Source organism: Myxocyprinus asiaticus, chromosome 1 (genome assembly GCF_019703515.2).
Source record: "Myxocyprinus asiaticus isolate MX2 ecotype Aquarium Trade chromosome 1, UBuf_Myxa_2, whole genome shotgun sequence".
Taxonomy (NCBI): Eukaryota; Metazoa; Chordata; class Actinopteri; order Cypriniformes; family Catostomidae; genus Myxocyprinus; species Myxocyprinus asiaticus.
Window position 1 is genome coordinate 1,046,208 of NC_059344.1, and position 22,153 is coordinate 1,068,360.

The following is a 22,153-nucleotide window of genomic DNA, read 5'->3' on the forward strand; positions in this document are numbered from 1 at the left end:
CAACCAGACATGTTACATTATTTCTGAATATTACTTGTTTATGTACACTGTTATTTTGTCATTTTATTTTACTTTTAGTTGATTATTTTTATTTAAATCTAATTTATTTTGTACTACAGATATTTTTTTTCTATCTGTTAATATTGTTTTTGCACTACTATTTAGTTTATTATCATCCATTATTTGTTAATATTATTTATTTATTTGGATTATTATTTCACATTGTAGTACTTATTCCATTTTCTTCAAACCAAAGTTTTACTAGATTTTCATACAAGCTGTTACACAAAGACGATACACTTTATTCCATTATGTATGTGAGTTTTTATTTGCATTCACAGGTGAATCTCAAGAAAAAAAGAAAATAAATGAATAAAAAGGATGATATTTTGATTTAAGAAAATTAAGCCAATCTTAACACAATACAATATTTTTTTGCATTGTTAAAAAATTATATTGAAGCACATTTTCAGTTATGCTATTGGCGTAAAAACATTACGTCCTTAGTGAATATTGAGATATTTTTCAGTTCCGTGTCTGTATTTTAGTTGCAGCTGCTGTTTTTAGTTTTACCAGCAGATGTCAGTAGAATACTTTAAAAACACTGCATCAGAAACAGCATGAGACAGAGATCATACTAGCACACTACTAATACTATTTCTGCAGTATGCATACTAGACACAATGTAGTATACAACAGTGCACACTGTATACTGTAGATGTACTTAAGAATTCTAAATGCACACAATGCCTTGCACTCAACTTGACCTTCCATTTCCAGTGCCACGAAAGAGCTGTAAGTATTATCAGCTGTGATTTTAACATCTTTTTCTTGACTAATTATTTAATCTGCCTGCCAAAAGGGATTAAAAAAAAGTAAAATGTATTTCTAATTAATTTTCACTGAATTAAACTTGCAATGTGATGAGGTCATGTAACAACAATATATCATACTACTATTGGAAATATTAATGCTGCATTCTGTTTCACATATTTTGTAGTATACTGTATATGCTTTTCCGTAAACAGTAAGAATAGCAAATACTGTTTATGGCAAAGCATTTTCTGTGTACTTGTGCATGTTCTGCAGTTCTGTGTGTGTCCAGCAGGTGGCAGTATGATCTCACTGTCACTGTTCTCTGCTGTCTGTCGTCCCCGAATGCTGAGCAGAGATTTGCTCTCCACTTGTCATCCATGCATCCATAAATGCACAGAAAATCGACTGTGAGAATGTGTGTGTGTGTGTGTGTGTGTGTGTGTGTGTGTGTGTGTGTGTGTGTGTGTGTGTGTGTGTGTGTGTATGTGTTTGCGCGTCATTTCTTTGCCATCTGTGAACTCTGTCAGAGCTCGTAATGTCAGTCCTTCACTAACGTTCCTCAAATTCACTCTCTCCTCCTCTTTATACACCCGTGTCACTCTCTCTCTCGCTGTCTGTGTGCCTGTCTCTTTTTCTGGTTAACTGTCTCCATCTCTGTTGTTCTCTGTTTTTACCTCGTTTTTTTCTTGTGTTGTGCTTTATATTTTTTTTCTGATCATCGTTTCTGATGCAAGCGTGTGCAAGCGTTGCTCCTGTGGAGTAGATTTGTCTCTGTTCATCTCATTGAGTTTGTGTTCTGAGTGATTTAGAGTTTATAAAGAGACATTCTGCTATTCATTTTATTGTGATATTTGTCCATCAGTTTTGGTATAACACTTCTGCATAACACTAAACGGTCCCACTTTATATTAGGTGTCCTTAGCTACTATGCACTTAAGCATGTGATAGAATGTACTTATTATGTACAAATGAGTTGTTGCATTGTAATTACATTTAAAGTACCCCAAATTAATTACATTTTTAATTACATTGTTAACCTTACCCCTAACCCAACCCTTGTCCTAAAACCTAACTCAATCACCTAACCCTAACCCTATACTCCTTAACCTACCCATACCTTAACCTCAGCAGCAGCAGATGTGAATCTTGTGAGAATTTTGCAGAACAAAATATAGTTACACAGTAAATACAAAATATTGTATATTTTTAATGTAAGTACACAGTAGTAAAAGACACCTAATATAAAGTGTGACCCACTAAACACAACCCATCTCACAGAGAAAGCACAGATCACATCACCCCAGGATGGACTTGAACCCATGACTTTAGAGTTTAGTGTATTTTCCACTACACTACACAGTCACAGAGTTGCCAGTAAAACAAAGGGACATACCAAGCTTAGAGGAATCACAGCCAATCACAGCTGTTACCATGATCAACATTATATTCATATAACTTTTCAATAAAGGGGAAAATAAAAAAACTGCTTGGGGAAAAGCCCAGCAACCATTCAGTAGACAGAACTAAAAAATCTCTGATATGGCAAGCATTACACCATAGTAAGCACAATACATTGCATGAATATGACATACAAAGCAACCCCACACTACTTCACAAGTCACCAAAAAAGTGACAGAAACAGAAAAGTTTCACTGGTGCTGAGAGTCAGCAGGTTTTGAATAAAAATATATATATATATTTAAAATGGTGGTGTGCTGATATGGGTGATATCAAACACAACAGAAAGAAAGAACGAACAAACTGGTCATGATGTATTTTGCAATTACTCAAAGCTTTTCTAGTTGCCCTAGGCTGGTCTCAAACCAGCAAACTTTTGATCTCCACAGCACACAGGTATGGTGCACCATACCACTGGACCACAATGCCACAGGTGCTAAAGAAACATGCCACGCTGAGAATCAGCAGGTTTTGAATAATAAAAAAAGTATTAAAAATGGTGGAGAGCCGGTATGGCTGATATCAAACTCAGCAGAAAGAAAGAACAGACTGGTCATGATGTGTTTAACTGATTAGAATGCTAGCTGATTAGCATGTTAAACTAATGTTGCCCTACGCATTGCATTGTGATCAAATAGCCTTATAAGACAGATGTCATGAATCCCGCCTTTGTTGTTCCTCCCACTCACCACTAGAGGGCTCCATCACCTGGGGATTGACTTTAACTCTCTGGACTCCATTTCCCATAATCCCCTTACCTGGCAATGAATACCTGTTCACTTGTTTCAAATCTATTCAGCTGTTTAAGTCTCACACTCACTCTCTGTCATTGCGAAGTCTTGTTTTGCCCTGGCTGACATTTCGGAGCATTCCCTGAGTTTATTGCATTTCTTGTGTTTGATCCTGGACTGTTTACCCTGTTTTGACCCGTTGCTGCCTGCCTACTATTACTGCCTTGATTTCCTGGATATAACCTGTGATTGTCTGCTGCCTGCCCTGACTTCTTGCCTATTTATTGACCACCTCTCTGGATGACCTTGTATTTCTGCTCCAAGAACAACATTCCCTTCGTTCAATTACTTCCTCCAGTGATTTCGTGCTGCATTTGGACATCCAGTAGGAGGCAAACACACCAGATGTCAACTGCTTTCTCTATACATACACACACACACACACACACACACACACACACACACACACACATACATATATATATATATATATATATATATATATATATATATGTATGTGTGTGTGTGTGTCTGTGTGTGTGTGTGTGTGTATGTATTTATGTATGTATGTGTATTTGTATGTATGTGTGTATATATATATATATATTGTCTGTTGTGTATTCTATATATATATTTTTATTTTCTATATTTATCTATTTTTTTATTCAATTTTAATTATTTTTTAAAAGTCTTGTTGCTGTTTTTGTATTGTTGTGTACTGGAAGCTCCTGTTACCAAGACAAATTCCTTGTATGTGTAAGCATACTTGGCAAAAAAGCTCATTCTGATTCTATAATTATTATTATTATTATTATTATTATAAACTATGCAATAGTAAAATATTTCTGTCCAACATTCTTTACTTTCACACGCTACTTTAAGGCTCTCTGATTAAACCCATAAGCCATTATTTCACATGAAGACAGACCTTGAGATTCTGTGTTTCTTCATTCTATCATCTCCTTAGAAATAGAGTAATGCCATTACTCTGGAGTTGCCTTTGCACGATTGTTAAACTAAAGTGAACCTGGAGCACTCTGCGATCACTAAAATCCTTTTGGTGTGAACTTCTGCATACGGCCCATGCATCACAGTGTTTCAAGCCTGGTTCAGAAGTGGTTATCTTCACATGCTCTTCATGAGCTGCACTCAGTGCGGTCCACGGTGCGGCTCAGTGAGACAAAGTTCAATTGAATGAGACACTCAAACGCACCTTTCATTCCCTTATTTCGACAGTAAAATGTGATTGGAATTTAAAGTGCACTATAATCACGGTTATCCCAAATAATAGAGAGAGAGAGAGAGAGGCATTAGATCAAATAACCGCTAACAGACAATTATTTAATAATCGTGACAGGCCTAGATATATGCCTTGTAGGACTTTTTTCTTATTATCAATGACTCTTGGTGTAGATCCAGTCAGATCCACTCTGAAGGTAGGTAGTAGGTGGGTAGAGTCACGTTGGGTTAACCTACTCATGGTCGCTATAATGTGGATGCCGTAGAGAATAGCGTGAAGCATCCACACACGCTATGTCTCCACGGTAACGCGCTCAACAAGCCACGTGATAAAATGCGCGGTTTGAGATGCGGAGGCATCTGAGATTCGTCTTCCGCCATCCGGACTGAGGTGAGTCACTATGCCACCATGAGGACCTAGAGCTCACTGGGAATTGGGCATATCAAACTGGGGAGAAAATCCTTTTGCCAAAAAAACAATAACCTGCAACCTGATGTGCTAATTACATATGTAACTTAATTTACAATGTGAATAAGCTGTTTCTGAAAAATGCTTTACAAGTAATGCAGTATAACTGTCTAAAACATATAACTCTCTAAAATATGGAATAGTCTTTAAAAGCAAGAAGAATTTACAGCACAGAAAGCTAATACTTCAGTACATTTATTATGTACTATTATTTCAGGAGCTTAGGTTTTCAGGACAATTTTCTCATGTTGTTTATGTTGATCAGTCTATAACAGAGTTGACACATTCATATAGAAAGATTATTAAAACTGACTGGAACATTTATGTGCATTAAACAGTTTTAATGCACGCATTCCAGCCAATCAGAATTGAGAATAGATAGATAGAGAGAGAGAGAGAGAGCGAGAGATAGATAGATAGATAGATAGATAGATAGATAGATAGATAGATAGATAGAATTTTTACATCCTCTGAACTCAATGGCATGCTATTCTCTCAGGTATACAAGTGCTCGTGAGCATCATATTCTCTCTGTCGCTGTGGTGATAACAGCAGTAAGCGTCCCTTCACAGTCTGTAAACCTTCACCTTCAGCAGCTGACCTTCTCATAAATCCTGCCCTGTGCTCCAAACGCATGCAAATAACACAAAGCTTGTGTTTTTCTCCGTGACATTTTTATGGTCATCGGTTCATTCGTCTGGCATCAATGTGCTGACACACAGATTCTAATGGATTCTAATGGATTTCTGGAGCAGAACGAGGACCCTGCATGAACATCAGGAGAGAGAGAGTGAGAGATGCAGAGACAGAGATAGAGAGAGTTGTTTTCCTGCTGGTTGAGCACAATGAAGAAGAGAAGAGAAGAGAAGAGAAGAGAAGAGAAGAGAAGAGAAGAGAAGAGCTCCATCATCTCTTCTCAAACACTGCCATTCTCTTGTCATCTCTGCACCTATATCACATTTAAAGAGGCCCTATTATGCTTTTTGGGATTTTACCTTTCCTTTAGTATGTAATATAGCTGTTTGTGCATGTAAAAGGTCTGCAAAGTTACAAAGCACAAAGTCCACGCCAAAGGGAGTTACTCTCTCCCACAGAAAACATATGAGAAAAATAATATGTTTTTTGAACATTAAAGCATGTAATCCTATTCTAGTAAATCCCCAAAATAAAATTATGAACCTGCAAATAAGCATAATATGGGCTCTTTAATAAACATATGTCTTGCTTCTGCTACTGTCCCTGTACCACTTAAAACTGCTGCAGTAACTCCAATTCTTAAAAAACCTAACTTACTTCCAGCACATCTCTCAAACTTTCAGCCTATTTCTAACCTACCTTTCATTTCTAAACTCCTGGAAATAGTTGTTGCCTCCCAACTACAATCTTTCCTCGCTCACAATAATTTGATCTATTTCAGTCTGGCTTTCATTCATATTATAGTACTGAAACTGCCCTAGTTAGGGTTGTCAATGACCTACTACTCTCTGGTGACTCTAGCTCTCTCTCCATCCTTCTATTACTTGACCTCAGTTCTGCCTTTGACACTGTCTGTCACAACGCTCTTCTTTCACGCCTCTCTGATGTTGGTGTCATGGGTGAAGCTCTCTCCTGGCTCTCCTCATATCTTACAGACCAGCAGTGCTACATTTTAATTCAGAATTACAAATCACCCACTGTGCCCCTCAAACAAGTGTTTCCCCAGGGATCAGTTCTAGGTCCACTACTCTATTATATATACAGTACATTGCCTCTTCGTCAGATTATTCACTGTCGCTGTTTCAGCTACCACTGTTATGCAGATGTCATACAAATTTATACAGTTTACAGAGCCACTACTGCTCTCCAGACTAGCCAGTTATCTGCATGTGTAAAAGAAATAAAAAGATGGTTAAATTCCAACTACCTCAAATTGGACATGGATAAAAGAGAGATCATCAGTATCACCAACACTCACAAAAAACATACCATATAATTTCAGCTGCGACATTGATGGCACGCTTATTAAACCATCTAGCACTGTGAGAAATCTGGGCATAATTTTTTACCCCTTCCTCACATTCGAAGCTCATATAAACTCAGTTGCCAAAACTGCATTCTTTCACCTCTGCTGCGTTGCTCGACTCCGCCCATTCATTAGCCCTACAGATACCGAAACCTGGGTTCATGCATTTATATCTTCATGCCTCGATTACTATAATGCACTCTTCATTGGCTTACCTGCTAACTCCATTGGCTTACCTGCTAGGCTGCAATATATACAAAACTCTGCTGCCAGAATCCTTACTAACACCAAGCATTAGCTCACATTACACCTATCCTGTTTGAACTACTTTGGCTACCTGTTTCATCTCACATTAAATTATAAATAATCCTACTAGCATTTAAATCACTCCATGGTCTGGTTCTCCACTATCTCTGTGAACTACTACTTCCTAAATCCCAGCTCGCTTTCTTCGGTCTTCTGGGTCTGGACTCCTCTCTGTCCCCAGATCTTAACTCTCTTCTATGTGTAGCAGGTAATTCAGTGTAGCAGCACCCACAATTTTGAACTCACTCTCAATGAGTCTTCGAAGCATTACTTCTATAACTGAGTTCAAATCACAACTTAAAACATATTTGTTTTCTCAGTATTACCTGTCTTGATATATATATAACATATATAGCTGGAGGCACTGGTTCGGGAGAGAGAGATGCACGTGGCCACGTTGCATGTTTGTTTATGTTGGTTTTAAGTTTACCGTTAAAATTTATGTTTAAATAAGGACTCCTCGAGGACTCCTTGACAGCGCATACCTCCTTTCTCCAGGGTTTCGGCACCACTGTAACACATAAAGGATGGGCAAGGAGGAACTGGCTGAACAGTAAACAAAGTTTATCGGTAAACTTAAAACCAACATGAACAAACATACAACATGGCCGCGTGCATCTCTCTCTCTCCCGAACCAGCGCCTCCGGCCACCCCTGATCTCGCTCTCCCACTAATCAGGTGATTCAGCACTGGCTGTGCTCCATCACGGCACGGGCACGCCCTCCTCCTCATCACAAAGTGCAACAATTATTATTATCCACACTCAATTGTGGCCAGTTGGCAAACTGCATGGGGGTTCATCTATGAGCCAACCAGGGGTCTCAGATGTGCCAAGGCCAACCCAGTGCCAAGAAGCAAGGCTGTTTATGATGTGAGAGGTTGGTGCTACAGTTCTGTAGTTGATAAGGACAAAATATCATCCTTTCTTTGGTTGCAGGACCAGACATGATGATTTCCAGAGCACAGGGACTGAAAGACCCTACTGAGCTGATCAGCTTAATGTGGTCAATCGTGATGGTCAGCTTGGCTTGGGAGGTGTTTGTGTCACCAGAACTGAAGGAGCAGGTATAGCTGCTGAGGACTGTAGCTGCATGCCCAGAGAAGAATGAGGCAAAGTACAGAGGCAGTTGCAGATTTGAGAGAATAAGTGATTATGTTGGGATAAGTTGTGAACCTCAGATCAAACCTGTTGAAGAACTGGTTCAGTTCATTGGTCATGTCCAGTTTTTTCTCTGAATTTCCTCTAGTAGGAGTCCTTTATCTCCTTCAACTTCAAAATTGCTTTCATACACCTTTTACCTCCTCCCAACCCACCTCCTAAAGACTTTTTTCTTTCCATTCAGCAGGGCCTCCCTGTCATTGGTGATATTGGTCATTGGCTAGATTTAATTTGACATGAGTGAATGCAAGACTGAGGCATATACAGTATATACTGTATATGTACAGTTTCTACAGTGGGTTGTACTGTCTTGAAGTCACATGTCACATTTAGACTTTAGTCCACTGTAAATTTCCTGGAAAGATGTTTTGGTACAAAATATTACAACCCTTTCAACCGACTGTACGTCTAGCCCTCACACCCTTGTTTTCATGCCTGGAAATCATAAATATGGCCCCTTCCCTGGCTAAGGTCCATGTTATCCTCAAGGGGTTTGCAAAGTACATCCAAGTCACAAATGTGCAGTGTTTTAAACAGATCACTCACCCTCTCCTGTGTCTTGTGGTCATTGGTTAATGCTGGATAACAGGCTTGTAGAATGTTGCACGCAGGACAAGGTTTGCGATCTGATCTGCCAAGTGGAGTGAGGCCAGTGACGTTATAAGCCTCCTTAACAATGGGATACATTTTATTTGTCCTGGTTGAACACTTTTCGAACTGCTGAAAGGTAGGCAGAGTGGTTGAAGAAGAATCATAATTATGTCCTCTGATATTGCAAAGTTCTTGGTTGTGGCTTTTGTTTGTGGCTGTGACTGCATGCATATCATCACAAGCTGCCTCTGCATTTCCGTAGGTTGAATGTAAACCGCAACAAAGTCAGATAAAAATGGACATAATCCAGGGGCAATCAGTTCAATTTCTAGGCTAAAAAACATTCCTCAACATGGCTATTTTCAGGATTCCACCTCCTTTCCTTTTACCACTCTTGCTGGCCTTTCTGTCTGGCCTTTTTGACTCCTCACCAGTACTCCCATTTTTATCACCAGCAACTTTTTTGCATGATGATCGATGAAAGATAGGACTTAAATATCTCCTTCACCCTCAATAGCAAATCGTCGCTGGCTCAACACTTCCTCCTCAGCTCCTCCAGGACTGATGGACTCTCCCTGGTGAGAAGCGTCAGACACGCTAGCACAATCAGCTGATTACTCATGTAAACAGTCCTCTTGCAACCCTCGCTGTGGATGCCTGGACAATAATCCCAGTAGCACGAAAGGAAACATAAGTTTCTTAGCTCCTTCCAGCCAACTTTTGATTGTAATATGGTTGCAGAAAAAAAATTGCAGATTAAAATGGCTAGAAAACCAAACACTGACTAACAATAACAGATAAAAGCACAGTTGCTGACTCCCACTATTTGTCTTGAACTAGAGAGCAGTGATTGTTTAGCCACGTTGAGTTGTTTCTTTTTCTCTCTCTGCTCCCACTCTTTCCTGTTATTGCAATTAATCACTCGAGTTCTTCATTCCTTCACTATTTCTATCTAGAATTACAGTGTCTTAACTCTGATTCTGAAACAAAAGCTCACCTGATATTTCTGCTGTCAATAACACTGTAAATGTTCACTCACAAAGAGGGAATTAGCTAAGAATGAATTCCACCCACTGATAGCATCAATTATTTGCACATGCTCTTTGAGTTGTTTTAACACCCAATTCACTAAAGGAATTGTGCAAAGCAGGTAATGCTGCAAGCACTGCAAATATTTTGCATTTGCTGAATGCAAATTGCAGCTGTGATCCAGACACCTGAATTGACTCATTGCGTTTCTAGATATATGACTGGTTATAATGCTCTTATTCATCATTTGATCATCATTTGATGAATTACTGCTGCTATATTTAACAGAAAGTGTACACTAACATATTTTTTTCATAAATGTTTTAAAATGTTTAAAACTTTTAAAAGTTTAGCACCTGCTTAATAGTGCACCGGTACAAGCAACATTATAGGCAAACAATGCTGAGTTTTGTGATTAAAGTGCAAACTGTAACTAGCCTACTTTTCTATTTACACAGAAGTGAGCATGTTTGTGCTGAAAAGAATGTCAGTTACCTATTTTAAATACTCATTGTGCAGCACTATTTCAGTGTGTTTAGTACTTAACAAAGTCCCTATCAGGCAAGTCAGCTCACATGCCGGACATATTGGTGCTCTTGTTAACAAACAGGCAATATCAACAAATCAAAAAACTATATATACCATATTGGTTAATTTCGTAACCTCTGTTCCCTGATGGAGGGAACGAGACGTTGTGTTGATGTAGTGACTCTAGGGGTCACTTTTGGGAGCCCCAAACACCTCTGCTTTTTTGAAAAAAGGCCAATGAGAATTGGTGAGTGGAATTTGCATGCCACTCCCCCAGACATACGGGTATAAAAAGAGCTGGTATGCAACCATTCATTCAGGTTTTGTGCTGAGGAGCTGAGACCAGGTCCCGACCATTTTAGCGGGTAGTTCAGCGTTGTGGCAAGAGGGACACAAAGTCTTGTTCACGCTATCAGGGAACGGAGGTTACAAAAGTAACCAGGACATTCCCTATCTGTCACTACCTCGACATTGTGTCGATGTAGTGACACTAGGGGTCCCTATACAAAATGCCACAACTAGCTGAACTGTGTTAAGTGAACTGGCGGTGTGTGACGGGCAGACTGCTGAGTGCCTCGTAGCCAGCAAACCAGGCCATCATGTAACCTCCCCCAATGCTTTTATGAGCATCAAACGGTCCATCAGGAACAAGTCGACTGCCCAACTACAGGGACAGGCTAGCCCAGTCGAGGCCTCTTTTCCCTCTCTTTTCTCCCCAAAAAGAGTGGAATTTGTTAACTGACTGGGAGCCATAAGTGTCTGCGTCGGGGGGTATTTTGAGTGGAATACATCACATGGTCTTACCAAGTCTTGTCAGAAGTATGTCATGTGGAGAGGTCCCATGGTAGGTCCTACCTGAAGGGGGAGGAGTTTCTTTAGAGCATGGTGACTGGGGGCAGAGGGGTCTCTGCCCAAGGAAGACGCAGTTTGCCACCAGGGAAATGATTTTGTGGAAGATATCATGTGGGGTCACCTTTGGGGAACCAGCACATGTGGAGCACCTACCTCAGTACAGGGGATCATTAGCGGTCAGCGAGTTTCTCCGCAAACTCAACTGCCAGAGGGCTAAGGAGGAAAGTCATCCAGGGATCACAGTCTGTGAACACGACTGGGAGTCGAGAGCACACGTCTTCACCTCAAGGGAGGGGCTCAACTCGGAGATTGTAGAACCTTGTAAAGGTGTTGGGTGTTGCCCAGCCTGCTGCTCTGCAGATGTCTGCCAAAGAGGCGCCACTGGCTGGGGCCCAGGAGGCCGCCACACTCCTGGTGGAGTGGGCTCATAACCCCGCACGGGGTGGCACATCCTGAGCCTGATATGCCATTGTGATGGCGTCGATGACCCAGTGGGTGATTCTCTGTTTGGAGACAGCGCTTCCTTTCCGCTGTCCACCAAAGCAAACAAAGAGCTGCTCGGAGCTTCTAAGGCTCTGCGTGCGATCCAAATAGATGTGAAAAGCTCGCACCGGTTACAGCAACGCCAAGGCTGTCGAACTCGCCCTGAGACGAGCCGGCGATCTCGCCCGAGTGCCCGACCGGGGCAAGCAAGCGTGCTGGGGAATGGGAGGTCCATGGGGGATACCCAGCGGAGGTGGTCCATTTAAGGTCCCCAAATCGCCCCCAGTGCTAACCGGCACGGCCTCATACCCATAGGTATAATGACTGTGGCGGGGAGCCGCTGGGGTGGCTTGCTTTCTTACGAATGCAAGCCGCAACTGCAATGTTGCCACGGTCATGTTCTCGCAATGAGTACAAGACCCATCCACGAACGATGTCTCCGCATGGGCAGCGCCCAGACACGTAAGACAGCGATCGTGGCCATCAGAGGCGGAGAGATAATGACCACAACCAGGAATAACATACAAACGGAAAGGCATCTTTAAAAAGACATTCCGTGTGTGCCGCTCTTTTAGAAAGAAAATATACTCTTTTTAGAATATACTCTTTTAGTTGTTTCTGCCGAAGCCCCCAGGGGCGTTCTCTGCACTCCACGGGTGCAGAGGGGGAGAAGCTGCTGAAATGTGCCGTAGAATCCAGCAGATGAGGTGAATGAACTTCGTGGATGAATTCAGCTTCAATGAATAGAACCACTCGGCTCCAAAGAGAAAATCTGAATGAGTGGTTGCATACCAGCTCCTTTTATACCCATATGTCCGGGGGAGTGGCATGCAAATTCCACTCGCCAATTCTCATTGGCCTTTTTTAAAAAAAAAGCAGAGGTTTTTGGGGCTCCCAAGAGTGACCCCTAGTGTCACTACATCGACACAACATCGAGTGAGTGACAGATAGGGAACATATATTAATGGTCCCTTACTGATGCCTGATTAAACTGGATTTTGTGTGGTTAGTGAATAAGATACAGGTCTTTGTGCTGAAATACTGTGCACAATGGGAATGCAATTGTTTAGTGAATTCGCCCTATGGAACGCAATACTTTAATATGGGTATTAACGTATAAGAGATTGTGTACTTTTTTCAAGAGATTTTAAGGCTCCTAACTGAACTGAAAGTGACCTCTTTTGTGCCATATTTGGTTTTACTTTATGATTGTCCAACTTTTTGTTTCCAACAAATTTGTGCTATAAACTCCTTTAGGGTCTTTAAAACCACAAAAACACTGGACTGAATTTTTTGTACATCTATTTTGTTAAGCTGCAGGCCTCTATAACAGCACATGCATTTACCCATAATGCCTTGCTTTCATCAGAACTACTTATCAGCACTGAACATATGGACTGACCCAAACCACACAAATAAGAGTCATTTAGAGAATATTACACCTGCCCAAAAGCCTGAAGAACTCTTCTGTTTGTGCACAGTCTGGATTGAATCATTTCTTTATTTTGGTGGAAGTTTGATAAGTTTTACAGTTTTAAGAGGAATGTGGTAATCTCTGTTTTCATCAATAACTCATGGATATACAAAACTAACAGCTTTAAATTTAACGTTTTTTGTTCAATCAAGAATGTGATTCATGAATTTGAAATAGATTAATTTACAAAAGTTGTCAGTCTTGTATTAGACAGATGAACTCACAGCTTAATTGGACTCATTTACTAGATAATATTGTTAATTCTGATAAAACTTTCCAGTGTTATGGAAGTAGCCATCTTTTATATACTTTAGTCGCTGTCACTATGGTTACAGGTGTTATTCACAGTGATGACGACAGCAGAAAAGGGGCTTGACTTCGGTGATTAGTTTATTTCGAGTTGCTTACTGTAACCTGTTGGATGTCCAATAGAGAGTTACACCTGTCAGTAAATATAGTAATAAATCCCAAACCCTGACTGTGTGAATGTGGCCATTGTATTTTGTATTGTAGCTTTGCCATGATGTGTTTGTGTTTGTGTGTGTGTGTGTGTGTGTGTGTGTGTGTGTGTGTGTGTGTGTGTGTAGTTAAGCAATCTCAGATGTACTGAATAATCCACAGAATGAACCTTTGGAGGTGTGTGTGTTTGTCATGTTATTGTGTGTTTGTCATGTTATCTCGTGTTTGCCGAGTGTTGACCTCTGATCTCACAGCTTGCCAGCTCATTATACACATTATACACCTTTTCCAAAAAATCCAGCATCTATGGCTACAGTTCTCTCTCGACTCTCTAAAACAACTGTCATGACAACATTCACTCTACCTCTGCTGTACAGAGATGCACCACAGACACAGAGAGAGAGACTTTAAACAATACTTTATAATCCATTATTCATACATTTTACACAGTTATAAAGTATCAAATCCCTAGTACACTCTCAGAAAAAAAGGAACTGTTTAAGGTACAAGGGCCATCACTGGGGTGGTACCTTTTTTTTTTTTTTTTTTTTTACCTTTAGTTGAAATGTATGACTCATTTTGGATACATAATGTACCCAGTGACGGCCTTGTAACTTGAACAGTGCCTTTTTTTCTGAGAGTGTATACACTACACTCTATATCAGTTGTTGTGAATAGTCTTTGTGACGTGTGTAATTTGTGGGCATTGTAGATTTTTTAATCCATTCAATAACATAAAATGTGGAAAAAAAATGGAAAACAAAAGAGAACACAGTTCATATCCACCCACTTTGGTAACCACACACAATCTAAAAATTGTTCCGGCGGTTAGGACTCCACCCCTATAGTCTTACTCTCGAAACTAATAGCAGGGAGTTTTGCAGGGAGTTTTCTCCTGAAGTCCACAATCATCTCCATTGTTTTGAGCACGTTCAGCTCAAGGCTGTTGTGACTGCACCAGACAGCCAGCTGTTCAACCTCCCTTCTGTAAGCAGACTTGTCACCGCCGTGGATGAGGCAGATGACTGTGGTGTCGTCTGCAAACTTCAGGAGCTTGACAGAGGTGCCTTTGCCATTCAGTCATTCATGTACAGGGAGAAGAGCAGTAGAGAGAGAATGCATCCCTGAGGAGCACCAGTACTAATAGTGAGGGTCCCAGATGTGAGTTTCTCCAGTCTCACTAGCTGCTGCCTATCTGTCAGAAAGCTGGTGATCCACCAAAAGATTGGGGAAGGCACAGAGAGCTGGGTCAGTTTGGTTGAGAGAAGATCATGCATGATGGTATTGAAGGCTGAACTGAAGTCTATAAATAGGATGCAGACTTTCAGACAAGCAGGTGAAATACCATCTGGCCCTGAAGATTCCTAGTCTTCTGTTTCTTGAAGACCCAGTATACATCCTCATCACAGACCATAAGTGCAGGTTGAGCAGCAGGAGGGGGGAGGAGGGGGGTTTCAGGAGGTGTAAGTGTGTGAAGTGAAGATCAGAGCAGGGGAGGGGTGTGTGACTGGGCTTTTCAAACCTGCAGTAAAACACGTTCAGGTCATCAGCTCTACAGAGCGAGGGGTGGTGTTGTGTACTTGGTGATGTCCTTCAGGCCTCTCCACACAGATGCAGAATTGTTGGCTGAAAACTGGTTTTTCAGCTTTTCAGAGTAGCTTCATACAGCCACTCTGATCTCCTTAGTCAGTGTGTTTCTGGCCTGGTTGTACAATATTTTATCCCCACTTCTGTGAGCATCCTCTTTGGCATGAACCATGGTTTATCATTATTGGATGATAAAAATGTCCTAGTAGGGATGCACATATCCTCACAAAAACTGATATATGATGTCACAGTACCTGTGAGCTCGTCCAGGTCTGTGGCTGCAGCCTCAAAAACACTCCAATCAGTGCATTCAAAGCAGGCTTGTAGTTCCAGTTCTGCTTCATTGGTCCATCTCTTTACAGTCCTTACTACAGGCTTAGATGACTTTAGTTTCTGCTTGTAGGTCGGGAGAAGATGAACCAGACTAGTGAACCAGAGTCCTAAAGCTACACGTGGGACAGAGCGATATGTATCATATACACTGGTGTAGCAGTGGTCCAGTATATTTCTGTCTCTGGTGGGGCATGTGATGTGTTGTTTGTATTTTGACAATTCAAGGGTGAGGTTAGCTTTATTAAAATCTCCTAGATGATGATAAGAGAGTACAGGCATTGTTGCTTCGTGTCTGTGATGTGATCAGCCAGCTGTTACAGCGCTGCCTTCATGCATGCTTGTGGCGGGATGTAAACACTCACCAGAATAAACGAGGAAAATTCCAGCAGTGAGTAGAAAGGCTTACAGTTGATGAAGAGCACTTCTAAATTAGGACAGCACATCTTTTTCAATGCTGTTACATCTGTACACCAACTTTCATTGATGTAAAAGCATCTCCCGCCACCTCTCGTTTTCCCAGATGATTCCGCAACGCGATCCGCTCTGAACAGCTGGAAGCCTGGCAGATGTAACGTGCCGTCCAGAATGGCTTCCATGAAACACAGAGCAGCGGAGTTTAAAAAGTCCTTATTTGTTTGAGTGAGCAGAAACAGTTCGTCCGTTTTGTTGGCAAGGGAGCGGACATTTGCCAGATGAATACTTGGCAGCGGAGTCCTAAAGCTGCGTTGATGAAGCTTCACAAGTGCACCTGCGCACTTCCCTCACTTGTGTCTCTTGGAATACTAGTAGCGCACCACTCGCCTCCAACTGAGATGTCTATCAAAACGTCAGAATAACAAAACACAGGCAAAAAATTATCAGGTATGCTGTGCTGAATATTCAGCAGTTCGTCCCTGGTGAAACTGATCGGGAAAGAGTGACAAAAAACATGACAAACAATCAAAAGTAACAAAAATGCTAGAGAGCTCCATACTGAAGCAGCCAGCCATGGTGCCATCTTGTTCATGTATAAATCAATCTGATTTCAGTCATCATGATAAAGATAAAATGAAAACATATATTTTAGTTAATTGTTTAGTTCACATCTAGTTCATTCTTATTTACAATTGAAGCCAACAAAACCAACTAAACCAACCAATTTGAAGAGCTTCTACCAAGTAACAGATGAATTTACACCAACATAGTATAGAGTTTAATTGAATGCACAGCCTTTGATGTCAACAACAAAAGATATGAGTTATCTCCTTCCTTTTTTAAAGTTGATAAGTCTATTTATTTTCTTTTTCAAATGCATGTTTATATGGTGAGATGCATTTTATTATGTGTATTTAGCATTGCTTTCCATGCTGACCTGCAACCCACCTGTTCAGAACCAGTGCTCTAGACTTTTAGGACAAACTAATTCATCAACTTTAATGCATATTTACAATACCAGATTTTCAGTTTAAGGTAATAATTTTCCCTGTGACTTTCCTGTGACTACCACCATTGCATGTAAAGTGAGCATAGGCTGATAAATGCAATCATGTTCAATGCACAAACACTCTCAGATCTTATGTAAAAATAGTTGTGCCGGATATAACACTCCAGCCTAACTGTACTTTTAAATTAAAGAGCACTCAAACTACCGTTGAGTTGTACAACACATTCAAGGTCACCATACAGCACTTTACTCATTGCAAAAAAGCCATCAGGGGAAGCAAACATCTGAAGAGCTTCCATGAATACAGGAGTTCCATACGGTCAAATGCTTTCTCTTGGTCTCAAGACATCAAACCAAACTTTTGACCTGGAAGTCTTAACACATCAGAAATGTCTTTAATGAAAGCAATGTTCTCACTCAAGCATCTCCAGGTACACAGCTGGACTGATTCATATTGATGAACTGCTTCATCGCATTTCTCAACCTTCGATAGATATTTTAAAGTCTATATTCAGCAGAGAAGTATGCCTCCTATTTGTGTGGCACTAGATCTTTTTGTGCGTCCCCAGCCTCTAAGTCTTTTTAGAAATGTTTTAGTCAATAGTTAAGTGAAAGCTACACATACTCCTCCCACCCACGACAATAAGTGTGTCCCCTTCTTTACTTGGTCAGGTTTCTGTGCAATGTAGTGCAAGATTTCTTGGAGTTTCATTAACAAGGTTCGGGAGGAGCAAGTTCATTTAATCCGACCAAACACACTGCCGGAGTAAGCGTATATAAACAGCTGCTTACCTCTATGTGGCATCGAGTCTTCCAGCATTACGCCCCACCCTTACCCGAAGATGCCTTTCAAACTTGAGCTTTTCACTTCCGACGAGGAATTCTCAACTGCTCCAGACTCCCCACAACAGCTCGCCGAACATCGCTTTAAATCAGATGCCCTCAATCCAAAAACTGCCGTCTCTTGCGCAGAAACTCCAGTCAGGGAGCACGCATCACTATCCCCTCCCCCGCTGAGCTCCCTCCTCCTCCTTCCATCTCTCTCCAACCTAGCATGGCAAATCTTCACTCAATAACAGAATTCTCAGCAAACCCATCTCCCTAAATGCAGCAAGCTCACCACCTGTCATCAGAATATTCCACCGCTCACATGGGCCATCCTCCTTGTTCAGTGACAGCCCTTTCAAACGCCTCCATTTTTTCCACGCAACCCATTCTGTCTGCCATAATCCTTCCCTCTATCCCTTCCTATCCATGGAGCGGATTCCCATGTGAGGCTGCCTTTACTGGAGAATCTCGCTCCAGACCATTCCCCTCTTCACTTTATCCCCCTCCTTTCTACCATTCTAATCTCCCCTACCCCGGAACAGTTCCTTGCGCAAGGCTGCCTCAGCAAGCAAACCTGGTCCTGAATCCTTTCTCATCTAACCCCGACTTTCCAGCTCGCAGGTGCAGACATAGATCTCTCTGCTTTACTTTCAGCAGTCCCTCACAACAACACGGTTAGATCCATAGACTGCGGCGAGTTGTTAGTAAATCTAAAAAATCCCTCTCCCAGCTCCTCTCGCATGCTCACTTTCGCCAAATTTTGCATTGCATTCGGGCTTAACGACTACCTATCTGTCATGGCCAAACTATCACTCTCTTACGGCGGCAGTCATTTTTTCATGTATCACAAGCTTTTTCAGCAAAATGTGCAGCAAGAGTAGCACAGTGGAATCAATGCCAGTACTGGGGAGCGCTAGATCCAGATCTCCTTAATAGAGTGTTCCTGGGATGCAAGAGCATTTCTTGCGCTGTCTGCAGGTCCACCGAGCACCAAACCACTTCCTGCCCCACAGTCACCCCCAACCCCCACCCAACCCATCAATACAGCAAACAAACCAACTATCTACATTCCTCACCCCAGCAGCAACCCGTCAGTTTCCTCCATCAAAGATTACAAAGCAGAACAGTGAGCTTCTCAGCAGGCGAACAAATATGCAATAATTTTAATGAATTTGGATGCCACAAATCACTGTGCTGCTTCCTGCACACCTGCAACTTCTGTTGTGGAGCTTACGCTTGCTCCATATGCCCTGTTAAAAAATCCTCAATAAATAAAACATTTAAAAAGTACCTCAGCACTTCTGTCATCATTCCTGCATTAGCTGACATAACTTCAGCGTTCAAAATCATGTCCCTGCACCCCGATTTCTGGTACCTCTTCAGTGTCCGCTGAAATGAAAAATCTTACTTTGCCATTCGCCTCACTTTCGGCTGCAAAAGCAGCCCCAAGATATTCAACATGCTATCTGAAGCGATCTGCTGGATATTGTCAAATAATCACTCTGTGCCTTACCTAATCCATCTGATTGATGATTTCCTCACCATCTCGCCTCACAATTCTCCCCCAGCTCTCCATCAAACCACAGTTATGAAGCTGTTCTCTGATATAGGAATTCCTATCGCCCAAGAGAAAACCGCCGGTCCATCCACTTCTATCTAATTTTTAGGTATCCAACTCAATTTCTTGCTTCTATTCCCAAAGGAAAGATCGATAGGATTAATTCAATCACTTCAAACATCCTATCAAACCCAAGTTGCAGCAAGCGTGATCTCCTCTCCCTCCTCGGCCATCTAAACTTCACTATACGTATTATTCCCCAAGGCCGCCCGTTCATCTCACACCTCTTCTCTCTTGCTTCATCTGTTCCCTAAACGACATTGTAGTCCTGGATCAAGCATGTCAGGCAGACCTACAACTATGGCTAACTTTTCTCAGCCACTGGAACGGCTTTCTTTTTTCTACAATTTCATCTCCTCCCCGATGACATCCAATAATACACCGATGCAGCTCCATCCATCAGATTTGGAGGTTACTACCAGGGCCATTGGTTGGCATCCACCTGGCCCCCAATCCATAAATCCCAACCTACCAGAACCGGTACTAGGCTACCCCTCACCATCGATCTGCTAACTCGATGCCTAAACACTCTCTCCCAGGGCAACCATAGCAGCCCACAAAGGCCTGCCCGAGCACCAAATACACTTACTGGGCCACTGGTCATCCGACGCATATCTCAGCTATATCCGTTCCAACCGTTTCCACATCAGAAAGGCACAACAAGCCCTCATCAGCTAACCACGAAACGTTCACGATCAGGGCCAGGGGGGACGCTTGCTTCATCCTAGTTAGTTCTTTAGGCTAACTCACATTTATTTGTATCTTGGCCTCCCCATTCAAAGCTCAGCGAGGACTCCCCCATTGGAATGTAGTGAGGGTCCCCGTTATGTCTGGAGGGGGGCTTAGGTCGGGTCCGAGCAGCTTGGATTCATGCCTTCACTCGGGGTGATCCGGCATAGTAAACTCCTCCAGCGCAATCACATCAAGGGCTCTCCCATTCGAATTGCAGTGAGGGCTCTCCTGTTTAAATGCAGTGAGGGCCCCCATTTGAACACAGGATGGGCTTGATTGCTCGAGTGGCCGCCGAGCCCCTTTCCCACATATTTTGCATGTTCTTAACTTAAGGTTGCTGTCCCATTTTTGGCTTCTTTTGGGGGGGTATTCGAGCTCGGGTCAAGTCTCGAGCCTCGAGACCTTGGCCCAGGACAGCGAGCCAAACACATTTACACTATCCTCAATGCAGGATTACATTAACTTGCGAACTACTGAAATGGAGTTTCATTAACAAGGTATGGGAGGAGCAAGTTCATTTAATCCGACCAATCACTGTCGGAGTAAGCAAATATAAACAGCTGTTTACCTTTACATGGCATCGAGTCTTCCAGCATCCCTCCACCTCCCCATCTCCACCTATCGATTCATCAATAACTAATCTAAGTCTGGGGGTTATTTGAGCTCGGGTTAAGTCTCGAGCCTGGAGCCATTTGCCCAGGACAGCGAGCCAAACACATTTACACTATCCTCAATGCAGGAATACATTAATTTATGAACTACTGAACTGCAAATTTTGCTAACAGTCTTACAAAATTGGCAAACCTCATATAAAATGAATATAAAATGTAGAACAGCTGATATAATACTGAGTTTGACCTCCTGAGGTTGACGATTACCAATTTATGAAAGTTAAATGCCTCTTTTTACTGAACATTTGATGAAACTGAAACAAAAATGGAATTTAAGATTCTCAGTGCAGTGTGTCAGATACAGTATGAAGGGCATATAATCAAACCATCCACATAAAATAAGAGATGCGAATGGAATGACAAAGTGTGAGACAGACAGAGAGAGAGAGAGAAGTGGGCTGTCCAGTGTTTGGACATACTGTATGTGTGTTTGATAAGTTCACACAGCGCTTCTATACGTAATTGAACTGATTTATCATTCAGGAGCCCTAAAGCATGATAGAAAGTAATTAAGAAGCGATCTAAATCTCACTGTGTTGTTTTTGTGAGCTGTGGTGCTGATGGGGTTTGTGTGTCAGCAGGTTCCAGTCCAAACATGCTTGGCCATCATTAAATGTTCTGTCAACCAAACATAAACTGACTTCAGGCTGTTTGGGGAAATCTAAATTGTATTTTTGTGGCTACAAAAGTCAATTTCTGTAGCACTGAGGTCATCTTTATGCAAGTGTTCCCTTAAAAGTTGACAAAAATCACTTTCAGCAGATATATATACCTTTAAAAATGTATTTCTCCCCTGAGACACCTGACCAGAAAAGCAAAACAAAAATGATGACATCATCTTACACTTACGGGAGTGAATCAAAATTTTGGTCCAATCAGATGCTGTCTAGATGGTAATGTCCCTCCCCTGATCATAGTTCATGGTCAGACTTTCTGTTTCAGTGGAAAATACTGTATGTCAGCACAGGAAATAACGGCACTCATCAAACCATTTAATGTTGTTTTTAAGGGGTTGTTCACACAGTACTTGTTTTTGTTTTTTTGCCCCACTGCCAATTTATTTATTTTTTTTAAACATAAGTCTAACAAAACTTATTTCAAGACATATTCTCAAAGTATTTATTTTCCAATTAATTTTTTTTTCTTCTCAAATAAATATGTTGTTTTAATGATTTTTTGTAATTTGTAATTTTTAATAATTATTTGATTTTTACTGGAAAACAAGACAAAAACACTGATTAACTGTTGTTTGGATGTGGTTTGTAAAAATGTCATGTTTTTTCATGTTCTGTTCAGACTACAAACAACTAAACAGATTCAAAAGCGACATACAATCTTATTTTACTGCCTGTCTTAAAAAAGCCT